The 7,424-nt window shown below is 36.7% G+C and overlaps 1 long non-coding RNA gene across 1 annotated transcript in view; it reads right to left on the minus strand.

Moving 5' to 3' along the window:
- Positions 1-4,428: 4,428 nt before the first annotated feature.
- Positions 4,429-7,424, minus strand: part of LOC117167832 — a 240,469-nt gene continuing 237,473 nt past the window's right edge. Inside the window, exon 3 of the long non-coding RNA XR_004466437.1 lies at positions 4,429-4,874. This is a non-coding gene — a long non-coding RNA (uncharacterized LOC117167832). The remainder of the gene's footprint in view (positions 4,875-7,424) is intronic.

Consider the following 7,424-nt stretch of genomic DNA (forward strand, 5'->3'; position numbering starts at 1 on the left):
AGCTGGTTCGCCTGCGGAAATCCACTGTTTGGATTGTTCCTTTGTCTCAGGAGTGTAATGGTGTATCCATGTTTCATCCACAGTCACAAATCGACGAAAAAAAATTTAAATTTATCTCATATGGAGTTAAACCCTTTAAATGAAAATGTTTGATTACCGCTCTGAACTCGTTTTTTTTCCATTTTTCTTAACGAACAATTTTTTTTCAATTGGTTATAAAAACACGTAAACTCAGAAGATGTGGACTGTGACTGCACCATATATCTAGTCGGGAGTGGTGCTGACTGAAAACAGATGATTTGGAGCGATTCGCGCGCCATCTGTTGGTCATTCTAAGGACTTATTGAACTACCCTCGTATATAGACAACATTTATATAACGGGTCGCAGTAATGCGGCCAGTAAATGCGACAGTAATGCGCAGTAAAATCTCGAAGCGGCATGTGAGCGATTACTAGAGAACGGCATAAGGTTCAAACTAGAAGAATGTAAATTTATGCAAAATTAAATCGAAGTGTTAGGATTTGTTATAGATAAAAATGGATTGCATAAAGTTAACTTAAAAGTCGATGCTATGGTTAATGCTCCAAGACCAAAAAATTCCAAAGAATTATTCCCATTCTTAGGTTTGATTAACTTTTATGCACGATTTCTTAAAAATAGATCAGATAATTTAAAGCCATTATATGATTGTGCAAATGCAAAAGAATTTGAGTGGAATGAAAAATGCGAGAAAGCGTTTGCATGGATCAAAGAAGAATTAATTTCACCGCGTGTTTTAGCTAACTTTGATCCAAAAGAACAAGTTGTATTAGCGTCTGATGCGTCATGGTACGAATTATACGCGATCTTATCGCACAAATACAAAGACGGCACGGAAAGACCTATAGCGTACGCGTCAAAGAAAATTGAAAAAAATAATTAAACCGCACTATATTAGATAAAGAAGCGATGGCAATTATTTTTGGGTTCAAAAGATTTTATCAATTCATTTTCGGCAGAGAAATAATACTAAGAACCGACAATAAACCTTTACAATTAATTTTAGGTCCAAGAAAAAGGATTCCACAAACTGTGGGTAGTAGATTGCAAAGATGAGCATACTACTTATCAGGATTTAGATATAAAGTCGAGAATAAAAAATCAAAATTGAATGCCAACTGTAATGCATTATCGCGTCTACCTGTTGACAGCGATACTGATTTATTCGACACTAATTTCTCAAATGTTTATTTTTTTAAAGAAGGAATAAATTGTTTGATTAGCGAAATCTTAGAATTAGAAAGTAAGAAATATAAAGTACTTGACAACATCATTAAATACACCATCAACGGATGGCCTGATTTAAAAGAAATAACAGATGACGAGAGAATTTATCACCATAAGAGACTTAAATTCACAGTCGATAAAGAATGACTAATAGACTAATAGACTAATAGACTAATAGCAGATTTAGAAAAACTGTTTACACGTTTCGGATTACTTGAACATATTGTAACAGAAATAGCGAGTGCAGATTGTAGCAAAAGTAGGCAGACGACAAAACAACATAGATGTAGGTGACGCTGTATTACTCGATAATTTCGGAGTTAGAGGAGATAAACGTATAACAGGTGAAATTGAGAACAATTCGTATCCATCCACTTATTTAGTCCGAGATTGTAACAATAACTTGCAAAAGCGTCATTTAGACCAACTTGTAAAACGATGAGATCAAAACATTCCGGTAAGACACTCTCCACGATTGAACAAGTTTTAAAGAGGTGGAAATTTGTGGTGTAGGTATATGTGCTGGTATGTACGAATATGTGAACGCGAGGAGCGCGCGCATAACGCGTGTGTAAATATAACACTTAGACCCCGATCGTACAAGCAGAAGCCACGGGGTGCGTGATCCGCAACGCGCTTGGCCGTGCTGTTGTATTTTCCTAGCATTCCTTATATTGTTATCAATAAACTACTTCATTATTTTTACAAAATGGTTCTTATTGTATATATTATCCAATCTATTACAGTTATAGTGTTTTATGGAATCAATACGACGATCCGGCAGAAGTCTCGTGCACTCTAAGGACACAGAGTGATCCAAGAACAACCGTCTTCTGCATTTTTCCTGCAAGCGTTTTAGCATATTGTTGACACGCAGGGATGCTTTTCAGGCTATTAACCAGTAAAGTTTGGCACCTCCAAGAGCACCGATGATAAGGAAGATTATTTGAGAAGAATATTCCGGGTGCAACCGTCTTAACTCCCTCATAAGGGGCCTATACATCTCTTTCTTTTATTCTCCTTGGCTATGATGTTTCTGTCAGCTGGTTCCGGAAATTCGATAAAGAACATAGTCCGATTCTCGAAATCAAGGAGAGTTATGTTAGGCATCGAATGTGTAACAGAAACAATTGTTAAGAATATAAAGTTCCAGTATACGTGGCACATCTCATTCTCGACAATTGACCATATTTCCCTAGGAGCGTTTAGGGGATCGATATTCAGTTTAATGCAGTTATAGTGACAGAGGTGTATTCTTAAGTACTCAGCCTGAGTGGTGTCATCCCTCCCTCCTCCGTCGCTCCTTTATCGCAATCCTTTCTGAAAGGGCACTCATCGTACTTTGTCCTGACAAAACTTCATCATTTTAATCCTAAACCTTTCCACATTTAGAGCACATCTAGAGACGATTGAGTTTACCGGGACAAAAAGTCATGAACTGAACAATGGTTTTGTAGACAACTCCGAACAAGGAGGAAGCTCTCCCAGGACGTACGATCTTCACACGTCAAACACCAGCCAGTCAAACATTAGCCTCGATTCCCGTAGATTCGGTTTTGGACGTGAACTCCGTTTCGTCTTGGTCTATTCTTGTAATAAATCGTTAATTAGGAAACTTTGTGCTTTATATTTTATCACAGTATTTGTATTTGTGTTTATAGTGCAGTATATGTGACATTTGATTAATTTTGGGTTACTTGGTGCTTGAAAGATTGTTTTTCAGTTTCTGAATTCGACATCTCATGTGCAACTAGTAATACGTATATCCAAAAAATAGGACTTGTCTCGAGTGCAATACGTCAATCTCCAGAGGATCACCGGGTGCTGTTTTCTGCAAAAACTGTGGCAAAATGAGCCACTTAGCCTGCCGAAAAGGATCAGATAGCTAACCCGTTACTTACAATAGTTTCTCCTGGCCCTGCTACTGCTGCGGCCCTATCGCCTGGATACATCGAGGAGATTCTAAGTGCTTTATAATAAGCAGTGAAGAAAGCAGTAGTGCATTCGCAGGAAAAGATCAGAAACCTTTTTAAGAAATTCGAAACCAAGTAGCATGAGTGGATTTCTAAGATTAACTCTACGGTTCAGGAAATTAAGATCGATATTTCCGAGAATTCTCAAAGAATCAATTTGCTTGAAATTTCAACTGTTAGTAATGCGGATGACCTCGAAAAGATCAAGACACAGGGAAATTCGCTGAAATTGAAGTTCACCTCACTTAAAGTTTCCCTCACCTATCAAGAGCAAGCTGCTCCTCAAACTACCCTCGAGATCCACGGGTTACCTATTAAGCCGAATGAGGATCTTCTCTCGGTCCTGGAATCCGTTGCCAATGCACTTAATGCTCCTTTTGCAAAACATGACCTAATGAATGTTTATCTCTTTTTTAAATCGTCAACATCCAATACGCTACTTGGACCTATCACCGTTGGAAAGTTCAGCAGACAGTTGCCAAGGAATAAGAAGATTGAACAAAGAAAAAAGTACGAGACTTCTCTACGATCAATCTTGGCGGGGCAGATAATGATAAGTCTTATTTTCGTTCGTGATACTTTGACGCTCTTTGGTAGAATGATTTACGCTTTTGCACTGCATTTAAGGAGACAAAATCAGATTAAATATCTTCGGATTGCAAGAGGAAAGATATTTGTCGAAAGAATGATGGCATAATAGCACGCTTAGGATTCAACTGTCACTGTTACAACACATAGACAACACATACCTTATAGACATATATCTGCAGATAGAAAACTATAGCAGAATACACTATTCAAGAGAGGAAACTAAGGGATTTGGACTTCTGGGAAAGAGAAAGTTGAAGTCAATTAGGAACTTCCATTTTTGATTATTAAATTGATTCACTTACTCTTTTACAAACCAGCTTTGAGAATAATTATCCTTCTCATGGGTGGTTGAATTAATAACAACTCAAACACGCAGGTATAAATCCTATAGTTAGGTGTTTATTTAATTATTTGCTGGATTAATATGTTAGGCGAAACAAGTTCGCGGGGCAAGGATTGGAACGAACTGAAGCGGTGGTTAATCGATCGGGTTTTTTATGTTAACGGATGCTCGGGCTTTTTCGGAATTTCCCATGACACGGCCATCATTGAAGGCACACTTTCTTTCTTCCTAATTAAATTATATCCTATTCGATGTAACTTCTGTTACACTACCTGCCCCCTGAACGCGTTTAGGTTAATGGGTTAAGACATTTTCTACTATTTCTAATTTCCTTTCAAAATCTTCTATTTCTTCTGTAGTTACTTTACTAGATTACCAGTTCACAATTAACATTATTATTTGCATTATCTACCGGATCAAGTATTTCAGGGTCAACATTGTTATTATATTTCCGTATAGGCTCTAGTATTTTGCAGTCAACGCCATTGCTTTCATTATCTACTGATTTCGCTATTTCGATTTTTAATAAATGTTGATGCTGTCTATTAATTTCGATCTATCCTCCTAGTGTGAAATAGGTACAATTCTTTAGGGATTGCTTTTTCACAATATCTACATCTCTAACCGATGTTGATGATGGTAATGGGTTTTTTCTGCTCAAGTGCCGCATCCATATCTTCGCTCTCAAAAGTTAAATATCTGAAAAATTGAAGAAAAATTTTACAAAACAAAAATAATAATCTCTTAACATCGATGATAGTGTAATAGTCGTAAAGAATATGAAAAAATCCATATGAATAAAGTCCAAGTAGTAACCAGTGTAACCAAGCAATAAGTGTCTAAGTGTTTTCGTTTAATAAAATAAGCTCCATCGTAAAGCGGGAAAAACTTTTTCACTTTTTCGTCAACTTTGTTTGCTAATGGCTTATTCGATTTTAATACCCGCTCACCTATTTTAAACTGAACCGGTTTACAATGGAGATTGTAATGGTGTGCTTGTCTATCATTTGCCCTGTCTAAATTTGTTTGTACTTCTTCCTTAATTAACTGTAAACGTCTCAATCTATCGGTCCACTTATCGGTACATTGAAATTTCATTTCTTCGCCATTTTTCAAAATCTTTTCTAAGGGATTGGAGGGGTTGCAACTCAGTCTGAATTTTGGGCTTTTTTCGGGCTCATTTTGAGCTGCCAAATGTAAAAAACCCCAAAAACTACCCCCATTTTTAAAAAACCACCCCGTTGCGAAAGATGAAATTTGCAAAACACAAAATACACCAGATTTTGGGCTTATTTTGTGCTTTCGAATGCACCACACAAAAATTCAGAAAAACCACCTCTATGTACAAAAACACCAACCCATTAATAAAAACATACATCTTGATGTTGGCATTTTTACCAAAAATCGGCGTAAGTATTTGGGAGGAGCTTAACAAGCGGAGACTCCATTGACACTGATAAATTCTAAAAAAATACTATTTGACAAAGTAATATTTAAGTGGTAGAGAGGGGTGGATTATGGGCGTTAAGGGTTGGAGCCTAAAAATAGAAGCGGGTGTTTTCGAGAAGCCCAAAAATCGGAGACTCCATTGCCAATTGAAAAATATAAAAAAGAATATTTGTTGACAAAGTCATATATACGTGGTAGCGAGGGGTTGATTTTACACCGTAAAAATACGTTTTAAAATTGCGCTTCGAAGTGTGAATTTACACATATGAAATGTCACTTTAGATGCATCGAAATTACAGGTTAGAAAGCAAATTTCCACATGTTGTATAGAATGACGTCTCTTGCAGGTACAATTCTATGAGATTGCATGAATTCATACGACGTGTTGAAAATCACTACGTTCAGAGTGTGTAAAAAAAGGACTCACGCTGTACATAGAAAATTCCCTAGACTGGTGAAATTACCGACTGCGCATAAATGTCTATTTTCTAACGAAAATTTCTCCACTTTATAGTGATTTTAGATTCGTCCGTATAATGTTCCACATTTGTGTAATTTTCGCGATAGAGCTCTCTTCGCACGTTTGTTCACGTGTTATGAGTGAACGTACATTTTAGTTTCAAACTTTATATCTCACTTTGGGTGAAAGCATAGATGCGAGTGACTAATTTTAAATTATAAATTTTATGCTATAAAAGCTTGCGTAATTATAAATATATTCTTAATATGATCTTAATGATTTAAGTATTTGAGTTTAGGTTGATATTTTGGAGAAATTTTGCAGTTTCCGTTGTTTTATTCAATGTCACATATTAAATTTTAGTTCAGTTGAGAATTTTACACTTTTGTACAATTTTAGACTTTTCTATACTAGTTTCACGACGCTGCGCGTAAGTTCACTTTTTACATACGTTTAGCGTACTAAAATTCCACAAACTTTTTTTACAGTGTAGCCGTTAAAGATTTAGAGCCCAAAAATCGGGGTGGGTATTTTCGAGTAGCCCAAAAATTTAAGATTCCATTGACAATGGGAAATATAAAAAAAGATTACTTGTTGACAAAGCCATACCTACGTGGTAACGAGGGGTTGATTTTAGACGTCAAGGATTCAAGCCCAAGAATCGAAGTGGGCAGTTTTGAGAAGCAAAAAACTCAGAGACTACTAACACTGAAAAATGCTCAAAAATATTATTTTTTGAAAAAGTCATATACGAGGTGTGTTCAAAAAATAAGGTGACTTTATGGTTTTCTGAAAAAATATTCATTTATTCCTCAATATTTATGTTGTCCCCTTCAAAGTAATCCAACGCTTTTTCCAATCATAAGCACTTCTGATAATCATTTTGTGGTATAGCCTTGAGTTCTTTCAGCGATGCAGTTTTTATCCCCTCAATCGTTGAAAATCGATGTCCTTTCATGGGTCTCTTCAGTTTTGGGAGAAGAAAAAAGTCACTGGGGGCCAAATCCGGTGAATATGGAGGCTGAGGCATGACTGTGGTGCTGTTTTTGGTCATAAAATCTTTCAGAAGTAACGATGAATGAACAGGTGCATTATCGTAATGCCCAAAACGTCCGCAAAGATAGCATGGCATGAGCCAACTGATATGCCAACATCTTTAGCAACTTCTCTGACGGTAATTCGGCGATTTTTCAACACCATTTCATTCACTGCTTGAACGTTTTCATCTGTTGCTGACATGCTGGGACGTCCAGGGCGAGGTTCGTCTTCGACATCCTCTCGGCCTTCTTGGAACAGCTTGTACCACTTTTACACATTTTTCTTACTCAGAGTAGACTCAC

The sequence above is a fragment of the Belonocnema kinseyi genome, chromosome 2 (genome assembly GCF_010883055.1).
Source record: "Belonocnema kinseyi isolate 2016_QV_RU_SX_M_011 chromosome 2, B_treatae_v1, whole genome shotgun sequence".
NCBI lineage: Eukaryota > Metazoa > Arthropoda > Insecta > Hymenoptera > Cynipidae > Belonocnema > Belonocnema kinseyi.